This window comes from Crinia signifera, chromosome 11 (genome assembly GCF_055691185.1).
Source record: "Crinia signifera chromosome 11, ASM5569118v1, whole genome shotgun sequence".
Lineage (NCBI taxonomy): Eukaryota > Metazoa > Chordata > Amphibia > Anura > Myobatrachidae > Crinia > Crinia signifera.
This window is the reverse complement of record NC_139227.1, coordinates 92,175,957-92,196,703: the sequence shown is the minus strand read 5'-3', so window position 1 is coordinate 92,196,703 and position 20,747 is coordinate 92,175,957. Positions and strand designations below refer to the sequence as shown.

At 35.7% G+C, this 20,747-nt stretch overlaps 24 non-coding genes across 24 annotated transcripts; all 24 read left to right on the top strand.

Annotated features, from left to right (window-relative positions):
- The first annotated feature begins 790 nt into the window (after positions 1-790).
- On the top strand, positions 791-872 carry TRNAS-GCU (transfer RNA serine (anticodon GCU)). The gene has a single exon. It is a non-coding gene; the product is annotated as a tRNA-Ser (tRNA).
- An 830-nt stretch (positions 873-1,702) lies between these two features.
- On the top strand, positions 1,703-1,784 carry TRNAS-GCU (transfer RNA serine (anticodon GCU)). Its single transcript has one exon. It is a non-coding gene; the product is annotated as a tRNA-Ser (tRNA).
- Positions 1,785-2,614: 830 nt separating this feature from the next.
- TRNAS-GCU (transfer RNA serine (anticodon GCU)) lies at positions 2,615-2,696 on the top strand. The gene has a single exon. It is a non-coding gene; the product is annotated as a tRNA-Ser (tRNA).
- Positions 2,697-3,409: 713 nt separating this feature from the next.
- On the top strand, positions 3,410-3,491 carry TRNAS-GCU (transfer RNA serine (anticodon GCU)). The gene has a single exon. It is a non-coding gene; the product is annotated as a tRNA-Ser (tRNA).
- Positions 3,492-4,321: 830 nt separating this feature from the next.
- TRNAS-GCU (transfer RNA serine (anticodon GCU)) lies at positions 4,322-4,403 on the top strand. The gene has a single exon. It is a non-coding gene; the product is annotated as a tRNA-Ser (tRNA).
- Positions 4,404-5,233: 830 nt separating this feature from the next.
- TRNAS-GCU (transfer RNA serine (anticodon GCU)) lies at positions 5,234-5,315 on the top strand. The gene has a single exon. It is a non-coding gene; the product is annotated as a tRNA-Ser (tRNA).
- Positions 5,316-6,028: 713 nt separating this feature from the next.
- On the top strand, positions 6,029-6,110 carry TRNAS-GCU (transfer RNA serine (anticodon GCU)). Its single transcript has one exon. It is a non-coding gene; the product is annotated as a tRNA-Ser (tRNA).
- Positions 6,111-6,939: 829 nt separating this feature from the next.
- TRNAS-GCU (transfer RNA serine (anticodon GCU)) lies at positions 6,940-7,021 on the top strand. The gene has a single exon. It is a non-coding gene; the product is annotated as a tRNA-Ser (tRNA).
- A 713-nt stretch (positions 7,022-7,734) lies between these two features.
- TRNAS-GCU (transfer RNA serine (anticodon GCU)) lies at positions 7,735-7,816 on the top strand. The gene has a single exon. It is a non-coding gene; the product is annotated as a tRNA-Ser (tRNA).
- Positions 7,817-8,646: 830 nt separating this feature from the next.
- Positions 8,647-8,728, top strand: TRNAS-GCU (transfer RNA serine (anticodon GCU)). The gene has a single exon. It is a non-coding gene; the product is annotated as a tRNA-Ser (tRNA).
- A 270-nt stretch (positions 8,729-8,998) lies between these two features.
- On the top strand, positions 8,999-9,081 carry TRNAS-GCU (transfer RNA serine (anticodon GCU)). The gene has a single exon. It is a non-coding gene; the product is annotated as a tRNA-Ser (tRNA).
- A 477-nt stretch (positions 9,082-9,558) lies between these two features.
- On the top strand, positions 9,559-9,641 carry TRNAS-GCU (transfer RNA serine (anticodon GCU)). The gene has a single exon. It is a non-coding gene; the product is annotated as a tRNA-Ser (tRNA).
- A 1,609-nt stretch (positions 9,642-11,250) lies between these two features.
- TRNAS-GCU (transfer RNA serine (anticodon GCU)) lies at positions 11,251-11,332 on the top strand. The gene has a single exon. It is a non-coding gene; the product is annotated as a tRNA-Ser (tRNA).
- An 829-nt stretch (positions 11,333-12,161) lies between these two features.
- On the top strand, positions 12,162-12,243 carry TRNAS-GCU (transfer RNA serine (anticodon GCU)). The gene has a single exon. It is a non-coding gene; the product is annotated as a tRNA-Ser (tRNA).
- Positions 12,244-12,956: 713 nt separating this feature from the next.
- On the top strand, positions 12,957-13,038 carry TRNAS-GCU (transfer RNA serine (anticodon GCU)). Its single transcript has one exon. It is a non-coding gene; the product is annotated as a tRNA-Ser (tRNA).
- Positions 13,039-13,868: 830 nt separating this feature from the next.
- TRNAS-GCU (transfer RNA serine (anticodon GCU)) lies at positions 13,869-13,951 on the top strand. Its single transcript has one exon. It is a non-coding gene; the product is annotated as a tRNA-Ser (tRNA).
- Positions 13,952-15,002: 1,051 nt separating this feature from the next.
- Positions 15,003-15,085, top strand: TRNAS-GCU (transfer RNA serine (anticodon GCU)). The gene has a single exon. It is a non-coding gene; the product is annotated as a tRNA-Ser (tRNA).
- A 476-nt stretch (positions 15,086-15,561) lies between these two features.
- On the top strand, positions 15,562-15,643 carry TRNAS-GCU (transfer RNA serine (anticodon GCU)). The gene has a single exon. It is a non-coding gene; the product is annotated as a tRNA-Ser (tRNA).
- Positions 15,644-16,356: 713 nt separating this feature from the next.
- TRNAS-GCU (transfer RNA serine (anticodon GCU)) lies at positions 16,357-16,438 on the top strand. The gene has a single exon. It is a non-coding gene; the product is annotated as a tRNA-Ser (tRNA).
- An 830-nt stretch (positions 16,439-17,268) lies between these two features.
- TRNAS-GCU (transfer RNA serine (anticodon GCU)) lies at positions 17,269-17,351 on the top strand. Its single transcript has one exon. It is a non-coding gene; the product is annotated as a tRNA-Ser (tRNA).
- A 700-nt stretch (positions 17,352-18,051) lies between these two features.
- Positions 18,052-18,133, top strand: TRNAS-GCU (transfer RNA serine (anticodon GCU)). Its single transcript has one exon. It is a non-coding gene; the product is annotated as a tRNA-Ser (tRNA).
- Positions 18,134-18,963: 830 nt separating this feature from the next.
- TRNAS-GCU (transfer RNA serine (anticodon GCU)) lies at positions 18,964-19,046 on the top strand. The gene has a single exon. It is a non-coding gene; the product is annotated as a tRNA-Ser (tRNA).
- Positions 19,047-20,097: 1,051 nt separating this feature from the next.
- TRNAS-GCU (transfer RNA serine (anticodon GCU)) lies at positions 20,098-20,180 on the top strand. Its single transcript has one exon. It is a non-coding gene; the product is annotated as a tRNA-Ser (tRNA).
- A 477-nt stretch (positions 20,181-20,657) lies between these two features.
- On the top strand, positions 20,658-20,740 carry TRNAS-GCU (transfer RNA serine (anticodon GCU)). The gene has a single exon. It is a non-coding gene; the product is annotated as a tRNA-Ser (tRNA).
- Positions 20,741-20,747: the final 7 nt, after the last annotated feature.

Below are 20,747 nucleotides of genomic sequence, written 5' to 3'. Positions count from 1 at the left end.
TAAATTCCTGTCAATCATGTTATAAAGTCTTTCTTTAAATAACAGACATGCACAGCACACTTTTAGTGTAACTCTAGCATTGCTTTTACAGTAGCAGTCGTGCTATTGGCCAGATGTGACTTGCCATCAAGCCTTTGATAGTGATGAGAACACAGTCCAAATGCTAGAAATAGTTGACTTTAAAGTAGGAAAAGTGGTGTCAGAAAGCCGGGATTGGGAGATAGCAGAAAGACGAGCTGGCCGAGATGGTTAAGGTTATGGACTGCTAATCCATTATGCTCAGCACGCATGGGTTCAAATCCCATCCTCGTCGGTTTAATTTACGTCGTCTGGACATGCTACTTTTGCGAAGAATGCTTAAAGCCAACACTTGAAGCTTACACATCACTGTAAAAAAATACTTTAAATTAAGAAATCTATTTCAAGATCAGAAAAAGATGCCGATTGAAGCTTAAACAAAAATATCAAGATATAAACCAGTAAAGTCAAGATTATGAACAAGATGCCATTTGAAGACAACACAAGAATTTCAAGAATATACCAGTCAAATCAGGAATTCTACTTCAAGATCATGAACAAAATACTCTGTCTTACAATTGGATCTGAAAGGGTTTTCATTTTACAAAATCTTTTATTATTAAGTAAATAAAGTCTAGAACATTCTCTAGGTATTTGTTAAACTTATATGGGCTGCTGATAGTTAAGACAATACAATCCACAGAGGTTTAAATTATTGACTTTTAAATGCCACAAGTGGTGTCGGATTGCTGGGTGCATTGTCAACATGGAGGACGAGGTGGCCGAGTGGTTAAGGCGATGGACTGCTAATTCATTGTGCTCTGCACGCATTGGTTCAAATCCCATCCTCGTCGGCTTGATATCTTTTTGGAGCTGATATTTTTGTCAAGATCTTAAATTCCTGTCAATCATGTTATAAAGTCTTTCTTTAAATAACAGACATGCACAGCACACTTTTAGTGTAACTCTAGCATTGCTTTTACAGTAGCAGTCGTGCTATTGGCCAGATGTGACTTGCCATCAAGCCTTTGATAGTGATGAGAACACAGTCCAAATGCTAGAAATAGTTGACTTTAAAGTAGGAAAAGTGGTGTCAGAAAGCCAGGATTGGGAGATAGCAGAAAGACGAGCTGGCCGAGATGGTTAAGGTTATGGACTGCTAATCCGTTATGCTCAGCACGCATGGGTTCAAATCCCATCCTTGTCGGTTTAATTTACGTTGTCTGGACATGCTACTTTTGCGAAGAATGCTTGAAGTCAACACTTGAAGCTTACACATCACTGTAAAAAAATACTTTAAATTAAGAAATCTATTTCAAGATCAGAAAAAGATGCCGATTGAAGTTTAAACAAAAATATCAAGATATAAACCAGTAAAGTAAAGATTATGAACAAGATTCCATTTGAAGACAACACAAAAATTTCAAGAATATACCAGTCAAATCAAAAAATCTACTTCAAGATCATGAACATAATACTCAGTCTTACAATTGGATCTGAAAGTGTTTTCATTTTACAAAATCATTTATTATTAAGTAAATAAAGTCTAGAACATTCTCTAGGTATTTGTTAAACTTATATGGGCTGCTGATAGTTAAGACAATACAATCCACAGAGGTTTAAATTATTGACTTTTAAATGCCACAAGTGGTGTCGGATTGCTGGGTGCGTTGTCAACTTGGAGGACGAGGTGGCCGAGTGGTTAAGGCGATGGACTGCTAATCCATTGTGCTCTGCACGCATGGGTTCAAATCCCATCCTCGTCGGCTTGATATCTTTTTGGAGCTGATATTTTTGTCAAGATCTTAAATTCCTGTCAATCATGTTATAAAGTCTTTCTTTAAATAACAGACATGCACAGCACACTTTTAGTGTAACTCTAGCATTGCTTTTACAGTAGCAGTCGTGCTATTGGCCAGATGTGACTTGCCATCAAGCCTTTGATAGTGATGAGAACACAGTCAAAATGCTAGAAATAGTTGACTTTAAAGTAGGAAAAGTGGTGTCAGAAAGCCGGGCTTGGGAGATAGCAGAAAGACGAGCTGGCCGAGATGGTTAAGGTTATGGACTGCTAATCCATTATGCTCAGCACGCATGGGTTCAAATCCCATCCTCGTCGGTTTAATTTACGTTGTCTGGACATGCTACTTTTGCGAAGAATGCTTGAAGCCAACACTTGAAGCTTACACATCACTGTAAAAAAATACTTTAAATTAAGAAATCTATTTTAAGATCAGAAAAAGATGCTGATTGAAGCTTAAACAAAAATATCAAGATATAAACCAGTAAAGTCAAGATTATGAACAAGATGCCATTTGAAGACAACACAAAAATTTCAAGAATATACCAGTCAAATCAGGAATTCTACTTCAAGATCATGAACAAAATACTCTGTCTTACAATTGGATCTGAAAGGGTTTTCATTTTACAAAATCTTTTATTATTAAGTAAATAAAGTCTAGAACATTCTCTAGGTATTTGTTAAACTTATATGGGCTGCTGATAGTTAAGACAATACAATCCACAGAGGTTTAAATTATTGACTTTTAAATGCCACAAGTTGTGTCGGATTGCTGGGTGCATTGTCAACATGGAGGACGAGGTGGCCGAGTGGTTAAGGCGATGGACTGCTAATCCATTGTGCTCTGCACGCATGGGTTCAAATCCCATCCTCGTCGGTTTAATTTACTTTGTCTGGACATGCTACTTTTGCGAAGAATGCTTGAAGCCAACACTTGAAGCTTACACATCACTGTAAAAAAATACTTTAAATTAAGAAATCTATTTTAAGATCAGAAAAAGATGCTGATTGAAGCTAAAACAAAAATATCAAGATATAAACCAGTAAAGTCAAGATTATGAACAAGATGCCATTTGAAGACAACACAAAAATTTCAAGAATATACCAGTCAAATCAGGAATTCTACTTCCTGGACATGCTACTTTTGCGAAGAATGCTTGAAGCCAACACTTGAAGCTTACACATCACTGTAAAAAAATACTATAAATTAAGAAATCTTTTTCAAGATCAGAAAAAGATAACGATTGAAGCTTAAACAAAAATAACAAGATATAAACCAGTAAAGTCAAGATTATGAACAAGATGCCATTTGAAGACAACACAAAAATTTCAAGAATATACCAGTCAAATCAGGAATTCTACTTCAAGATCATGAACAAAATACTCTGTCTTACAATTGGATCTGAAAGGGTTTTCATTTTACAAAATCATTTATTATTAAGTAAATAAAGTCTAGAACATTCTCTAGGTATTTGTTAAACTTATATGGGCTGCTGATAGTTTAGACAATACAATCCACAGAGGTTTAAATTATTGACTTTTAAATGCCACAAGTGGTGTCGGATTGCTGGGTGCATTGTCAACATGGAGGACGAGGTGGCCGAGTGGTTAAGGCGATGGACTGCTAATTCATTGTGCTCTGCACGCATTGGTTCAAATCCCATCCTCGTCGGCTTGATATCTTTTTGGAGCTGATATTTTTGTCAAGATCTTAAATTCCTGTCAATCATGTTATAAAGTCTTTCTTTAAATAACAGACATGCACAGCACACTTTTAGTGTAACTCTAGCATTGCTTTTACAGTAGCAGTCGTGCTATTGGCCAGATGTGACTTGCCATCAAGCCTTTGATAGTGATGAGAACACAGTCCAAATGCTAGAAATAGTTGACTTTAAAGTAGGAAAAGTGGTGTCAGAAAGCCAGGATTGGGAGATAGCAGAAAGACGAGCTGGCCGAGATGGTTAAGGTTATGGACTGCTAATCCGTTATGCTCAGCACGCATGGGTTCAAATCCCATCCTTGTCGGTTTAATTTACGTTGTCTGGACATGCTACTTTTGCGAAGAATGCTTGAAGTCAACACTTGAAGCTTACACATCACTGTAAAAAAATACTTTAAATTAAGAAATCTATTTCAAGATCAGAAAAAGATGCCGATTGAAGTTTAAACAAAAATATCAAGATATAAACCAGTAAAGTAAAGATTATGAACAAGATTCCATTTGAAGACAACACAAAAATTTCAAGAATATACCAGTCAAATCAAAAAATCTACTTCAAGATCATGAACATAATACTCAGTCTTACAATTGGATCTGAAAGTGTTTTCATTTTACAAAATCATTTATTATTAAGTAAATAAAGTCTAGAACATTCTCTAGGTATTTGTTAAACTTATATGGGCTGCTGATAGTTAAGACAATACAATCCACAGAGGTTTAAATTATTGACTTTTAAATGCCACAAGTGGTGTCGGATTGCTGGGTGCGTTGTCAACTTGGAGGACGAGGTGGCCGAGTGGTTAAGGCGATGGACTGCTAATCCATTGTGCTCTGCACGCATGGGTTCAAATCCCATCCTCGTCGGCTTGATATCTTTTTGGAGCTGATATTTTTGTCAAGATCTTAAATTCCTGTCAATCATGTTATAAAGTCTTTCTTTAAATAACAGACATGCACAGCACACTTTTAGTGTAACTCTAGCATTGCTTTTACAGTAGCAGTCGTGCTATTGGCCAGATGTGACTTGCCATCAAGCCTTTGATAGTGATGAGAACACAGTCAAAATGCTAGAAATAGTTGACTTTAAAGTAGGAAAAGTGGTGTCAGAAAGCCGGGATTGGGAGATAGCAGAAAGACGAGCTGGCCGAGATGGTTAAGGTTATGGACTGCTAATCCATTATGCTCAGCACGCATGGGTTCAAATCCCATCCTCGTCGGTTTAATTTACGTTGTCTGGACATGCTACTTTTGCGAAGAATGCTTGAAGCCAACACTTGAAGCTTACACATCACTGTAAAAAAATACTTTAAATTAAGAAATCTATTTTAAGATCAGAAAAAGATGCTGATTGAAGCTTAAACAAAAATATCAAGATATAAACCAGTAAAGTCAAGATTATGAACAAGATGCCATTTGAAGACAACACAAAAATTTCAAGAATATACCAGTCAAATCAGGAATTCTACTTCAAGATCATGAACAAAATACTCTGTCTTACAATTGGATCTGAAAGGGTTTTCATTTTACAAAATCTTTTATTATTAAGTAAATAAAGTCTAGAACATTCTCTAGGTATTTGTTAAACTTATATGGGCTGCTGATAGTTAAGACAATACAATCCACAGAGGTTTAAATTATTGACTTTTAAATGCCACAAGTTGTGTCGGATTGCTGGGTGCATTGTCAACATGGAGGACGAGGTGGCCGAGTGGTTAAGGCGATGGACTGCTAATCCATTGTGCTCTGCACGCATGGGTTCAAATCCCATCCTCGTCGGTTTAATTTACTTTGTCTGGACATGCTACTTTTGCGAAGAATGCTTGAAGCCAACACTTGAAGCTTACACATCACTGTAAAAAAATACTTTAAATTAAGAAATCTATTTTAAGATCAGAAAAAGATGCTGATTAAAGCTAAAACAAAAATATCAAGATATAAACCAGTAAAGTCAAGATTATGAACAAGATGCCATTTGAAGACAACACAAAAATTTCAAGAATATACCAGTCAAATCAGGAATTCTACTTCCTGGACATGCTACTTTTGCGAAGAATGCTTGAAGCCAACACTTGAAGCTTACACATCACTGTAAAAAAATACTATAAATTAAGAAATCTTTTTCAAGATCAGAAAAAGATAACGATTGAAGCTTAAACAAAAATAACAAGATATAAACCAGTAAAGTCAAGATTATGAACAAGATGCCATTTGAAGACAACACAAAAATTTCAAGAATATACCAGTCAAATCAGGAATTCTACTTCAAGATCATGAACAAAATACTCTGTCTTACAATTGGATCTGAAAGGGTTTTCATTTTACAAAATCATTTATTATTAAGTAAATAAAGTCTAGAACATTCTCTAGGTATTTGTTAAACTTATATGGGCTGCTGATAGTTTAGACAATACAATCCACAGAGGTTTAAATTATTGACTTTTAAATGCCACAAGTGGTGTCGGATTGCTGGGTGCATTGTCAACATGGAGGACGAGGTGGCCGAGTGGTTAAGGCGATGGACTGCTAATCCAATGTGCTCTGCACGCGTGGGTTCAAATCCCATCCTCGTCGGCTTGATATCTTTTTGGAGCTGATATTTTTGTCAAGATCTTAAATTCCTGTCAATCATGTTATAAAGTCTTTCTTTAAATAACAGACATGCACAGCACACTTTTAGTGTAACTCTAGCATTGCTTTTACAGTAGCAGTCGTGCTATTGGCCAGATGTGACTTGCCATCAAGCCTTTGATAGTGATGAGAACACAGTCCAAATGCTAGAAATAGTTGACTTTAAAGTAGGAAAAGTGGTGTCAGAAAGCCGGGAATGGGAGATAGCAGAAAGACGAGCTGGCCGAGATGGTTAAGGTTATGGACTGCTAATCCATTATGCTCAGCACGCATGGGTTCAAATCCCATCCTCGTCGGTTTAATTTATGTTTTCTGGACATGCTACTTTTGCGAAGAATGCTTGAAGCCAACACTTGAAGCTTACACATCACTGTTAAAAAATACTTTAAATTAAGAAATCTATTTTAAGATCAGAAAAAGATGCTGATTGAAGCTAAAACAAAAATATCAAGATATAAACCAGTAAAGTCAAGATTATGAACAAGATGCCATTTGAAGACAACACAAAAATTTCAAGAATATACCAGTCAAATCAGGAATTCTACTTCAAGATCATGAACAAAATACTCTGTCTTACAATTGGATCTGAAAGGGTTTTCATTTGACAAAATCTTTTATTATTAAGTAAATAAAGTCTAGAACATTCTCTAGGTATTTTTAAACTTATATGGGCTGCTGATAGTTTAGACAATACAATCCACAGAGGTTTAAATTATTAACTTTTAAATGCCACAAGTGGTGTCGGATTGCTGGGTGCATTGTCAACATGGAGGACGAGGTAGCCGAGTGGTTAAGGCGATGGACTGCTAATCCATTGTGCTCTGCACGCATGGGTTCAAAACCCATCCTCGTCGGTTTAATTTACGTTGTCTGGACATGCTACTTTTGCGAAGAATGCTTGAAGCCAACACTTGAAGCTTACACATCACTGTAAAAAAATACTTTAAATTAAGAAATCTATTTTAAGATCAGAAAAAGATGCTGATTGAAGCTAAAACAAAAATATCAAGATATAAACCAGTAAAGTCAAGATTATGAACAAGATGCCATTTGAAGACAACACAAAAATTTCAAAAATATACCAGTCAAATCAGGAATTCTACTTCCTGGACATGCTACTTTTGCGAAGAATGCTTGAAGCCAACACTTGAAGCTTACACATCACTGTAAAAAAATACTATAAATTAAGAAATCTTTTTCAAGATCAGAAAAAGATAACAATTGAAGCTTAAACAAAAATAACAAGATATAAACCAGTAAAGTCAAGATTATGAACAAGATGCCATTTGAAGACAACACAAAAATTTCAAGAATATACCAGTCAAATCAGGAATTCTACTTCAAGATCATAAACAAAATACTCTGTCTTACAATTGGATCTGAAAGGGTTTTCATTTTACAAAATCATTTATTATTAAGTAAATAAAGTCTAGAACATTCTCTAGGTATTTGTTAAACTTATATGGGCTGCTGATAGTTTAGACAATACAATCCACAGAGGTTTAAATTATTGACTTTTAAATGCCACAAGTGGTGTCGGATTGCTGGGTGCATTGTCAACATGGAGGACGAGGTGGCCGAGTGGTTAAGGCGATGGACTGCTAATCCATTGTGCTCTGCACGCATGGGTTCAAATCCCATCCTCGTCGGCTTGATATCTTTTTGGAGCTGATATTTTTGTCAAGATCTTAAATTCCTGTCAATCATGTTATAAAGTCTTTCTTTAAATAACAGACATGCACAGCACACTTTTAGTGTAACTCTAGCATTTCTTTTACAGTAGCAGTCGTGCTATTGGCCAGATGTGACTTGCCATCAAGCCTTTGATAGTGACGAGAACACAGTCCAAATGCTAGAAATAGTTGACTTTAAAGTAGGAAAAGTGGTGTCAGAAAGCCGGGATTGGGAGATAGCAGAAAGACGAGCTGGCCGAGATGGTCAAGGTTATGGACTGCTAATCCATTATGCTCAGCACGCATGGGTTCAAATCCCATCCTCGTCGGTTTAATTTATGTTGTCTGGACATGCTACTTTTGCGAAGAATGCTTGAAGCCAACACTTGAAGCTTACACATCACTGTAAAAAAATACTTTAAATTAAGAAATCTATTTTAAGATCAGAAAAAGATGCTGATTGAAGCTTAAACAAAAATATCAAGATATAAACCAGTAAAGTCAAGATTATGAACAAGATGCCATTTGAAGACAACACAAAAATTTCAAGAATATACCAGTCAAATCAGGAATTCTACTTCAAGATCATGAACATAATACTCAGTCTTACAATTGGATCTGAAAGTGTTTTCATTTTACAAAATCATTTATTATTAAGTAAATAAAGTCTAGAACATTCTCTAGGTATTTGTTAAACTTATATGGGCTGCTGATAGTTTAGACAATACAATCCACAGAGGTTTAAATTATTGACTTTTAAATGCCACAAGTGGTGTCGGATTGCTGGGTGCATTGTCAACATGGAGGACGAGGTGGCCGAGTGGTTAAGGCGATGGACTGCTAATCCATTGTGCTCTGCACGCATCGGTTCAAATCCCATCCTCGTCGGCTTGATATTTTTTTGGAGATGATATTTTTGTCAAGATCTTAAATTCCTGTCAATCATGTTATAAAGTCTTTCTTTAAATAACAGACATGCACAGCTCACTTTTAGTGTAACTCTAGCATTGCTTTTACAGTAGCAGTCGTGCTATTGGCCAGATGTGACTTGCCATCAAGCCTTTGATAGTGATGAGAACACAGTCCAAATGCTAGAAATAGTTGACTTTAAAGTAGGAAAAGTGGTGTCAGAAAGCCGGGATTGGGAGATAGCAGAAAGACGAGCTGGCCGAGATGGTTAAGGTTATGGACTGCTAATCCATTATGCTCAGCATGCATGGGTTCAAATCCCATCCTCGTCGGTTTAATTTACGTTGTCTGGACATGCTACTTTTGCGAAGAATGCTTGAAGCCAACACTTGAAGCTTACACATCACTGTAAAAAAATACTTTAAATTAAGAAATCTATTTCAAGATCAGAAAAAGATGCCGATTGAAGCTTAAACAAAAATATCAAGATATAAACCAGTAAAGTCAAGATTATGAACAAGATGCCATTTGAAGACAACACAAAAATTTCAAGAATATACCAGTCAAATCAGGAATTCTACTTCAAGATCATGAACATAATACTCAGTCTTACAATTGGATCTGAAAGTGTTTTCATTTTACAAAATCATTTATTATTAAGTAAATAAAGTCTAGAACATTCTCTAGGTATTTGTTAAACTTATATGGGCTGCTGATAGTTAAGACAATACAATCCACAGAGGTTTAAATTATTGACTTTTAAATGCCACAAGTGGTGTCGGATTGCTGGGTGCATTGTCAACATGGAGGACGAGGTGGCCGAGTGGTTAAGGCAATGGACTGCTAAATCCATTGTGCTCTGCACGCATGGGTTCAAATCCCTTCCTCGTCAGTTTAATTTACGTTGTCTGGACATGCTACTTTTGCGAAGAATACTTGAAGCTTACACATCACTGTAAAAAAATACTTTAAATTAAGAAATCTATTTCAAGATCAGAAAAAGATGCCGATTGAAGCTTAAACAAAAATATCAAGATATAAACCAGTAAAGTCAAGATTATGAACAAGATGCCATTTGAAGACAACACAAAAATTTCAAGAATATACCAGTCAAATCAGGAATTCTACTTCCTGGACATGCTACTTTTGCGAAGAATGCTTGAAGCCAACACTTGAAGCTTACACATCACTGTAAAAAAATACTATAAATTAAGAAATCTTTTTCAAGATCAGAAAAAGATAACGATTGAAGCTTAAACAAAAATAACAAGATATAAACCAGTAAAGTCAAGATTATGAACAAGATGCCATTTGAAGACAACACAAAAATTTCAAGAATATACCAGTCAAATCAGGAATTCTACTTCAAGATCATGAACAAAATACTCTGTCTTACAATTGGATCTGAAAGGGTTTTCATTTTACAAAATCATTTATTATTAAGTAAATAAAGTCTAGAACATTCTCTAGTTATTTGTTAAACTTATATGGGCTGCTGATAGTTTAGACAATACAATCTACAGAGGTTTAAATTATTGACTTTTAAATGCCACAAGTGGTGTCGGATTGCTGGGTGCATTGTCAACATGGAGGACGAGGTGGCCGAGTGGTTAAGGTGATGGACTCTAATCCATTGTGCTCTGCACGCATGGGTTCAAATCCCATCCTCGTCGGCTTGATATCTTTTTGGAGCTGATATTTTTGTCAAGATCTTAAATTCCTGTCAATCATGTTATAAAGTCTTTCTTTAAATAACAGACATGCACAGCACACTTTTAGTGTAACTCTAGCATTGCTTTTACAGTAGCAGTCGTGCTATTGGCCAGATGTGACTTGCCATCAAGCCTTTGATAGTGATGAGAACACAGTCCAAATGCTAGAAATAATTGACTTTAAAGTAGGAAAAGTGGTGTCAGAAAGCCGGGATTGGGAGATAGCAGAAAGACGAGCTGGCCGACAGGTTAAGGTTATGGACTGCTAATCCATTGTGCTCAGCACGCATGGGTTCAAATCCCGTCCTCGTCGGTTTAATTTACGTTATCTGGACATGCTACTTTTGCGAAGAATGCTTGAAGCCAACACTTGAAGCTTACACATCACTGTAAAAAAATACTTTAAATTAAGAAATCTATTTCAAGATCAGAAAAAGATGCCGATTGAAGCTTAAACAAAAATATCAAGATATAAACCAGTAAAGTCAAGATTATGAACAAGATGCCATTTGAAGACAACACAAAAATTTCAAGAATATACCAGTCAAATCAGGAATTCTACTTCAAGATCATGAACAAAATACTCTGTCTTACAATTGGATCTGAAAGGGTTTTCATTTGACAAAATCTTTTATTATTAAGTAAATAAAGTCTAGAACATTCTCTAGGTATTTTTAAACTTATATGGGCTGCTGATAGTTTAGACAATACAATCCACAGAGGTTTAAATTATTGACTTTTAAATGCCACAAGTGGTGTCGGATTGCTGGGTGCGTTGTCAACATGGAGGACGAGGTGGCCGAGTGGTTAAGGCGATGGACTGCTAATCCATTGTGCTCTGCACGCATGGGTTCAAATCCCATCCTCGTCGGCTTGATATCTTTTTGGAGCTGATATTTTTGTCAAGATCTTAAATTCCTGTCAATCATGTTATAAAGTCTTTCTTTAAATAACAGACATGCACAGCACACTTTTAGTGTAACTCTAGCATTGCTTTTACAGTAGCAGTCGTGCTATTGGCCAGATGTGACTTGCCATCAAGCCTTTGATAGTGATGAGAACACAGTCCAAATGCTAGAAATAGTTGACTTTAAAGTAGGAAAAGTGGTGTCAGAAAGCCGGGATTGGGAGATAGCAGAAAGACGAGCTGGCCGAGATGGTTAAGGTTATGGACTGCTAATCCATTATGCTCAGCACGCATGGGTTCAAATCCCATCCTCGTAGGTTTAATTTACGTTGTCTGGACATGCTACTTTTGCGAAGAATGCTTGAAGCCAACACTTGAAGCTTACACATCACTGTAAAAAAAATACTTTAAATTAAGAAATCTATTTCAAGATCAGAAAAGATGCCGATTGAAGCTTAAACAAAAATATCAAGATATAAACCAGTAAAGTCAAGATTTTGAACAAGATGCCATTTGAAGACAACACAAAAATTCAAGAATATACCAGTCAAATAAGGAATTCTACTTCAAGATCATGAACATAATACTCAATCTTACAATTGGATCTGAAAGTGTTTTCATTTTACAAAATCATTTATTATTAAGTAAATAAAGTCTAGAACATTCTCTAGGTATTTGTTAAACTTATATGGGCTGCTGATAGTTAAGACAATATAATCCACAGAGGTTTAAATTATTAACTTTTAAATGCCACAAGTGGTGTCGGATTGCTGGGTGCATTGTCAACATGGAGGACGAGGTAGCCGAGTGGTTAAGGCGATGGACTGCTAATCCATTGTGCTCTGCACGCATGGGTTCAAAACCCATCCTCGTCGGTTTAATTTACGTTGTCTGGACATGCTACTTTTGCGAAGAATGCTTGAAGCCAACACTTGAAGCTTACACATCACTGTAAAAAAATACTTTAAATTAAGAAATCTATTTTAAGATCAGAAAAAGATGCTGATTGAAGCTAAAACAAAAATATCAAGATATAAACCAGTAAAGTCAAGATTATGAACAAGATGCCATTTGAAGACAACACAAAAAATTCAAAAATATACCAGTCAAATCAGGAATTCTACTTCCTGGACATGCTACTTTTGCGAAGAATGCTTGAAGCCAACACTTGAAGCTTACACATCACTGTAAAAAAATACTATAAATTAAGAAATCTTTTTCAAGATCAGAAAAAGATAACAATTGAAGCTTAAACAAAAATAACAAGATATAAACCAGTAAAGTCAAGATTATGAACAAGATGCCATTTGAAGACAACACAAAAATTTCAAGAATATACCAGTCAAATCAGGAATTCTACTTCAAGATCATAAACAAAATACTCTGTCTTACAATTGGATCTGAAAGGGTTTTCATTTTACAAAATCATTTATTATTAAGTAAATAAAGTCTAGAACATTCTCTAGGTATTTGTTAAACTTATATGGGCTGCTGATAGTTTAGACAATACAATCCACAGAGGTTTAAATTATTGACTTTTAAATGCCACAAGTGGTGTCGGATTGCTGGGTGCATTGTCAACATGGAGGACGAGGTGGCCGAGTGGTTAAGGCGATGGACTGCTAATCCATTGTGCTCTGCACGCATGGGTTCAAATCCCATCCTCGTCGGCTTGATATCTTTTTGGAGCTGATATTTTTGTCAAGATCTTAAATTCCTGTCAATCATGTTATAAAGTCTTTCTTTAAATAACAGACATGCACAGCACACTTTTAGTGTAACTCTAGCATTTCTTTTACAGTAGCAGTCGTGCTATTGGCCAGATGTGACTTGCCATCAAGCCTTTGATAGTGACGAGAACACAGTCCAAATGCTAGAAATAGTTGACTTTAAAGTAGGAAAAGTGGTGTCAGAAAGCCGGGATTGGGAGATAGCAGAAAGACGAGCTGGCCGAGATGGTTAAGGTTATGGACTGCTAATCCATTATGCTCAGCACGCATGGGTTCAAATCCCATCCTCGTCGGTTTAATTTATGTTGTCTGGACATGCTACTTTTGCGAAGAATGCTTGAAGCCAACACTTGAAGCTTACACATCACTGTAAAAAAATACTTTAAATTAAGAAATCTATTTCAAGATCAGAAAAAGATGCCGATTGAAGCTTAAACAAAAATATCAAGATATAAACCAGTAAAGTCAAGATTATGAACAAGATGCCATTTGAAGACAACACAAAAATTTCAAGAATATACCAGTCAAATCAGGAATTCTACTTCAAGATCATGAACATAATACTCAGTCTTACAATTGGATCTGAAAGTGTTTTCATTTTACAAAATCATTTATTATTAAGTAAATAAAGTCTAGAACATTCTCTAGGTATTTGTTAAACTTATATGGGCTGCTGATAGTTAAGACAATACAATCCACAGAGGTTTAAATTATTGACTTTTAAATGCCACAAGTGGTGTCGGATTGCTGGGTGCATTGTCAACATGGAGGACGAGGTGGCCGAGTGGTTAAGGCAATGGACTGCTAAATCCATTGTGCTCTGCACGCATGGGTTCAAATCCCTTCCTCGTCAGTTTAATTTACGTTGTCTGGACATGCTACTTTTGCGAAGAATACTTGAAGCTTACACATCACTGTAAAAAAATACTTTAAATTAAGAAATCTATTTCAAGATCAGAAAAAGATGCCGATTGAAGCTTAAACAAAAATATCAAGATATAAACCAGTAAAGTCAAGATTATGAACAAGATGCCATTTGAAGACAACACAAAAATTTCAAGAATATACCAGTCAAATCAGGAATTCTACTTCCTGGACATGCTACTTTTGCGAAGAATGCTTGAAGCCAACACTTGAAGCTTACACATCACTGTAAAAAAATACTATAAATTAAGAAATCTTTTTCAAGATCAGAAAAAGATAACGATTGAAGCTTAAACAAAAATAACAAGATATAAACCAGTAAAGTCAAGATTATGAACAAGATGCCATTTGAAGACAACACAAAAATTTCAAGAATATACCAGTCAAATCAGGAATTCTACTTCAAGATCATGAACAAAATACTCTGTCTTACAATTGGATCTGAAAGGGTTTTCATTTTACAAAATCATTTATTATTAAGTAAATAAAGTCTAGAACATTCTCTAGTTATTTGTTAAACTTATATGGGCTGCTGATAGTTTAGACAATACAATCTACAGAGGTTTAAATTATTGACTTTTAAATGCCACAAGTGGTGTCGGATTGCTGGGTGCATTGTCAACATGGAGGACGAGGTGGCCGAGTGGTTAAGGTGATGGACTCTAATCCATTGTGCTCTGCACGCATGGGTTCAAATCCCATCCTCGTCGGCTTGATATCTTTTTGGAGCTGATATTTTTGTCAAGATCTTAAATTCCTGTCAATCATGTTATAAAGTCTTTCTTTAAATAACAGACATGCACAGCACACTTTTAGTGTAACTCTAGCATTGCTTTTACAGTAGCAGTCGTGCTATTGGCCAGATGTGACTTGCCATCAAGCCTTTGATAGTGATGAGAACACAGTCCAAATGCTAGAAATAGTTGACTTTAAAGTAGGAAAAGTGGTGTCAGAAAGCCGGGATTGGGAGATAGCAGAAAGACGAGCTGGCCGAGATGGTTAAGGTTATGGACTGCTAATCCATTATGCTCAGCATGCATGGGTTCAAATCCCATCCTCGTCGGTTTAATTTACGTTGTCTGGACATGCTACTTTTGCGAAGAATGCTTGAAGCCAACACTTGAAGCTTACACATCACTGTAAAAAAAATACTTTAAATTAAGAAATCTATTTCAAGATCAGAAAAGATGCCGATTGAAGCTTAAACAAAAATATCAAGATATAAACCAGTAAAGTCAAGATTTTGAACAAGATGCCATTTGAAGACAACACAAAAATTCAAGAATATACCAGTCAAATAAGGAATTCTACTTCAAGATCATGAACATAATACTCAATCTTACAATTGGATCTGAAAGTGTTTTCATTTTACAAAATCATTTATTATTAAGTAAATAAAGTCTAGAACATTCTCTAGGTATTTGTTAAACTTATATGGGCTGCTGATAGTTAAGACAATATAATCCACAGAGGTTTAAATTATTAACTTTTAAATGCCACAAGTGGTGTCGGATTGCTGGGTGCATTGTCAACATGGAGGACGAGGTAGCCGAGTGGTTAAGGCGATGGACTGCTAATCCATTGTGCTCTGCACGCATGGGTTCAAAACCCATCCTCGTCGGTTTAATTTACGTTGTCTGGACATGCTACTTTTGCGAAGAATGCTTGAAGCCAACACTTGAAGCTTACACATCACTGTAAAAAAATACTTTAAATTAAGAAATCTATTTTAAGATCAGAAAAAGATGCTGATTGAAGCTAAAACAAAAATATCAAGATATAAACCAGTAAAGTCAAGATTATGAACAAGATGCCATTTGAAGACAACACAAAAATTTCAAAAATATACCAGTCAAATCAGGAATTCTACTTCCTGGACATGCTACTTTTGCGAAGAATGCTTGAAGCCAACACTTGAAGCTTACACATCACTGTAAAAAAATACTATAAATTAAGAAATCTTTTTCAAGATCAGAAAAAGATAACAATTGAAGCTTAAACAAAAATAACAAGATATAAACCAGTAAAGTCAAGATTATGAACAAGATGCCATTTGAAGACAACACAAAAATTTCAAGAATATACCAGTCAAATCAGGAATTCTACTTCAAGATCATAAACAAAATACTCTGTCTTACAATTGGATCTGAAAGGGTTTTCATTTTACAAAATCATTTATTATTAAGTAAATAAAGTCTAGAACATTCTCTAGGTATTTGTTAAACTTATATGGGCTGCTGATAGTTTAGACAATACAATCCACAGAGGTTTAAATTATTGACTTTTAAATGCCACAAGTGGTGTCGGATTGCTGGGTGCATTGTCAACATGGAGGACGAGGTGGCCGAGTGGTTAAGGCGATGGACTGCTAATCCATTGTGCTCTGCACGCATGGGTTCAAATCCCATCCTCGTCGGCTTGATATCTTTTTGGAGCTGATATTTTTGTCAAGATCTTAAATTCCTGTCAATCATGTTATAAAGTCTTTCTTTAAATAACAGACATGCACAGCACACTTTTAGTGTAACTCTAGCATTTCTTTTACAGTAGCAGTCGTGCTATTGGCCAGATGTGACTTGCCATCAAGCCTTTGATAGTGACGAGAACACAGTCCAAATGCTAGAAATAGTTGACTTTAAAGTAGGAAAAGTGGTGTCAGAAAGCCGGGATTGGGAGATAGCAGAAAGACGAGCTGGCCGAGATGGTTAAGGTTATGGACTGCTAATCCATTATGCTCAGCACGCATGGGTTCAAATCCCATCCTCGTCGGTTTAATTTATGTTGTCTGGACATGCTACTTTTGCGAAGAATGCTTGAAGCCAACACTTGAAGCTTACACATCACTGTAAAAAAATACTTTAAATTAAGAAATCTATTTCAAGATCAGAAAAAGATGCCGATTGAAGCTTAAACAAAAATATCAAGATATAAACCAGTAAAGTCAAGATTATGAACAAGATGCCATTTGAAGACAACACAAAAATTTCAAGAATATACCAGTCAAATCAGGAATTCTACTTCAAGATCATGAACATAATACTCAGTCTTACAATTGGATCTGAAAGTGTTTTCATTTTACAAAATCATTTATTATTAAGTAAATAAAGTCTAGAACATTCTCTAGGTATTTGTTAAACTTATATGGGCTGCTGATAGTTAAGACAATACAATCCACAGAGGTTTAAATTATTGACTTTTAAATGCCACAAGTGGTGTCGGATTGCTGGGTGCATTGTCAACATGGAGGACGAGGTGGCCGAGTGGTTAAGGCAATGGACTGCTAAATCCATTGTGCTCTGCACGCATGGGTTCAAATCCCTTCCTCGTCAGTTTAATTTACGTTGTCTGGACATGCTACTTTTGCGAAGAATACTTGAAGCTTACACATCACTGTAAAAAAATACTTTAAATTAAGAAATCTATTTCAAGATCAGAAAAAGATGCCGATTGAAGCTTAAACAAAAATATCAAGATATAAACCAGTAAAGTCAAGATTATGAACAAGATGCCATTTGAAGACAACACAAAAATTTCAAGAATATACCAGTCAAATCAGGAATTCTACTTCCTGGACATGCTACTTTTGCGAAGAATGCTTGAAGCCAACACTTGAAGCTTACACATCACTGTAAAAAAATACTATAAATTAAGAAATCTTTTTCAAGATCAGAAAAAGATAACGATTGAAGCTTAAACAAAAATAACAAGATATAAACCAGTAAAGTCAAGATTATGAACAAGATGCCATTTGAAGACAACACAAAAATTTCAAGAATATACCAGTCAAATCAGGAATTCTACTTCAAGATCATAAACAAAATACTCTGTCTTACAATTGGATCTGAAAGGGTTTTCATTTTACAAAATCATTTATTATTAAGTAAATAAAGTCTAGAACATTCTCTAGGTATTTGTTAAACTTATATGGGCTGCTGATAGTTTAGACAATACAATCCACAGAGGTTTAAATTATTGACTTTTAAATGCCACAAGTGGTGTCGGATTGCTGGGTGCATTGTCAACATGGAGGACGAGGTGGCCGAGTGGTTAAGGCGATGGACTGCTAATCCATTGTGCTCTGCACGCATGGGTTCAAATCCCATCCTCGTCGGCTTGATATCTTTTTGGAGCTGATATTTTTGTCAAGATCTTAAATTCCTGTCAATCATGTTATAAAGTCTTTCTTTAAATAACAGACATGCACAGCACACTTTTAGTGTAACTCTAGCATTTCTTTTACAGTAGCAGTCGTGCTATTGGCCAGATGTGACTTGCCATCAAGCCTTTGATAGTGACGAGAACACAGTCCAAATGCTAGAAATAGTTGACTTTAAAGTAGGAAAAGTGGTGTCAGAAAGCCGGGATTGGGAGATAGCAGAAAGACGAGCTGGCCGAGATGGTTAAGGTTATGGACTGCTAATCCATTATGCTCAGCACGCATGGGTTCAAATCCCATCCTCGTCGGTTTAATTTATGTTGTCTGGACATGCTACTTTTGCGAAGAATGCTTGAAGCCAACACTTGAAGCTTACACATCACTGTAAAAAAATACTTTAAATTAAGAAATCTATTTCAAGATCAGAAAAAGATGCCGATTGAAGCTTAAACAAAAATATCAAGATATAAACCAGTAAAGTCAAGATTATGAACAAGATGCCATTTGAAGACAACACAAAAATTTCAAGAATATACCAGTCAAATCAGGAATTCTACTTCAAGATCATGAACATAATACTCAGTCTTACAATTGGATCTGAAAGTGTTTTCATTTTACAAAATCATTTATTATTAAGTAAATAAAGTCTAGAACATTCTCTAGGTATTTGTTAAACTTATATGGGCTGCTGATAGTTAAGACAATACAATCCACAGAGGTTTAAATTATTGACTTTTAAATGCCACAAGTGGTGTCGGATTGCTGGGTGCATTGTCAACATGGAGGACGAGGTGGCCGAGTGGTTAAGGCAATGGACTGCTAAATCCATTGTGCTCTGCACGCATGGGTTCAAATCCCTTCCTCGTCAGTTTAATTTACGTTGTCTGGACATGCTACTTTTGCGAAGAATACTTGAAGCTTACACATCACTGTAAAAAAATACTTTAAATTAAGAAATCTATTTCAAGATCAGAAAAAGATGCCGATTGAAGCTTAAACAAAAATATCAAGATATAAACCAGTAAAGTCAAGATTATGAACAAGATGCCATTTGAAGACAACACAAAAATTTCAAGAATATACCAGTCAAATCAGGAATTCTACTTCCTGGACATGCTACTTTTGCGAAGAATGCTTGAAGCCAACACTTGAAGCTTACACATCACTGTAAAAAAATACTATAAATTAAGAAATCTTTTTCAAGATCAGAAAAAGATAACGATTGAAGCTTAAACAAAAATAACAAGATATAAACCAGTAAAGTCAAGATTATGAACAAGATGCCATTTGAAGACAACACAAAAATTTCAAGAATATACCAGTCAAATCAGGAATTCTACTTCAAGATCATGAACAAAATACTCTGTCTTACAATTGGATCTGAAAGGGTTTTCATTTTACAAAATCATTTATTATTAAGTAAATAAAGTCTAGAACATTCTCTAGTTATTTGTTAAACTTATATGGGCTGCTGATAGTTTAGACAATACAATCTACAGAGGTTTAAATTATTGACTTTTAAATGCCACAAGTGGTGTCGGATTGCTGGGTGCATTGTCAACATGGAGGACGAGGTGGCCGAGTGGTTAAGGTGATGGACTCTAATCCATTGTGCTCTGCACGCATGGGTTCAAATCCCATCCTCGTCGGCTTGATATCTTTTTGGAGCTGATATTTTTGTCAAGATCTTAAATTCCTGTCAATCATGTTATAAAGTCTTTCTTTAAATAACAGACATGCACAGCACACTTTTAGTGTAACTCTAGCATTGCTTTTACAGTAGCAGTCGTGCTATTGGCCAGATGTGACTTGCCATCAAGCCTTTGATAGTGATGAGAACACAGTCCAAATGCTAGAAATAGTTGACTTTAAAGTAGGAAAAGTGGTGTCAGAAAGCCGGGATTGGGAGATAGCAGAAAGACGAGCTGGCCGAGATGGTTAAGGTTATGGACTGCTAATCCATTATGCTCAGCATGCATGGGTTCAAATCCCATCCTCGTCGGTTTAATTTACGTTGTCTGGACATGCTACTTTTGCGAAGAATGCTTGAAGCCAACACTTGAAGCTTACACATCACTGTAAAAAAATACTTTAAATTAAGAAATCTATTTCAAGATCAGAAAAAGATGCCGATTGAAGCTTAAACAAAAATATCAAGATATAAACCAGTAAAGTCAAGATTATGAACAAGATGCCATTTGAAGACAACACAAAAATTTCAAGAATATACCAGTCAAATCAGGAATTCTACTTCAAGATCATGAACATAATACTCAGTCTTACAATTGGATCTGAAAGTGTTTTCATTTTACAAAATCATTTATTATTAAGTAAATAAAGTCTAGAACATTCTCTAGGTATTTGTTAAACTTATATGGGCTGCTGATAGTTAAGACAATACAATCCACAGAGGTTTAAATTATTGACTTTTAAATGCCACAAGTGGTGTCGGATTGCTGGGTGCATTGTCAACATGGAGGACGAGGTGGCTGAGTGGTTAAGGCAATGGACTGCTAAATCCATTGTGCTCTGCACGCATGGGTTCAAATCCCTTCCTCGTCAGTTTAAT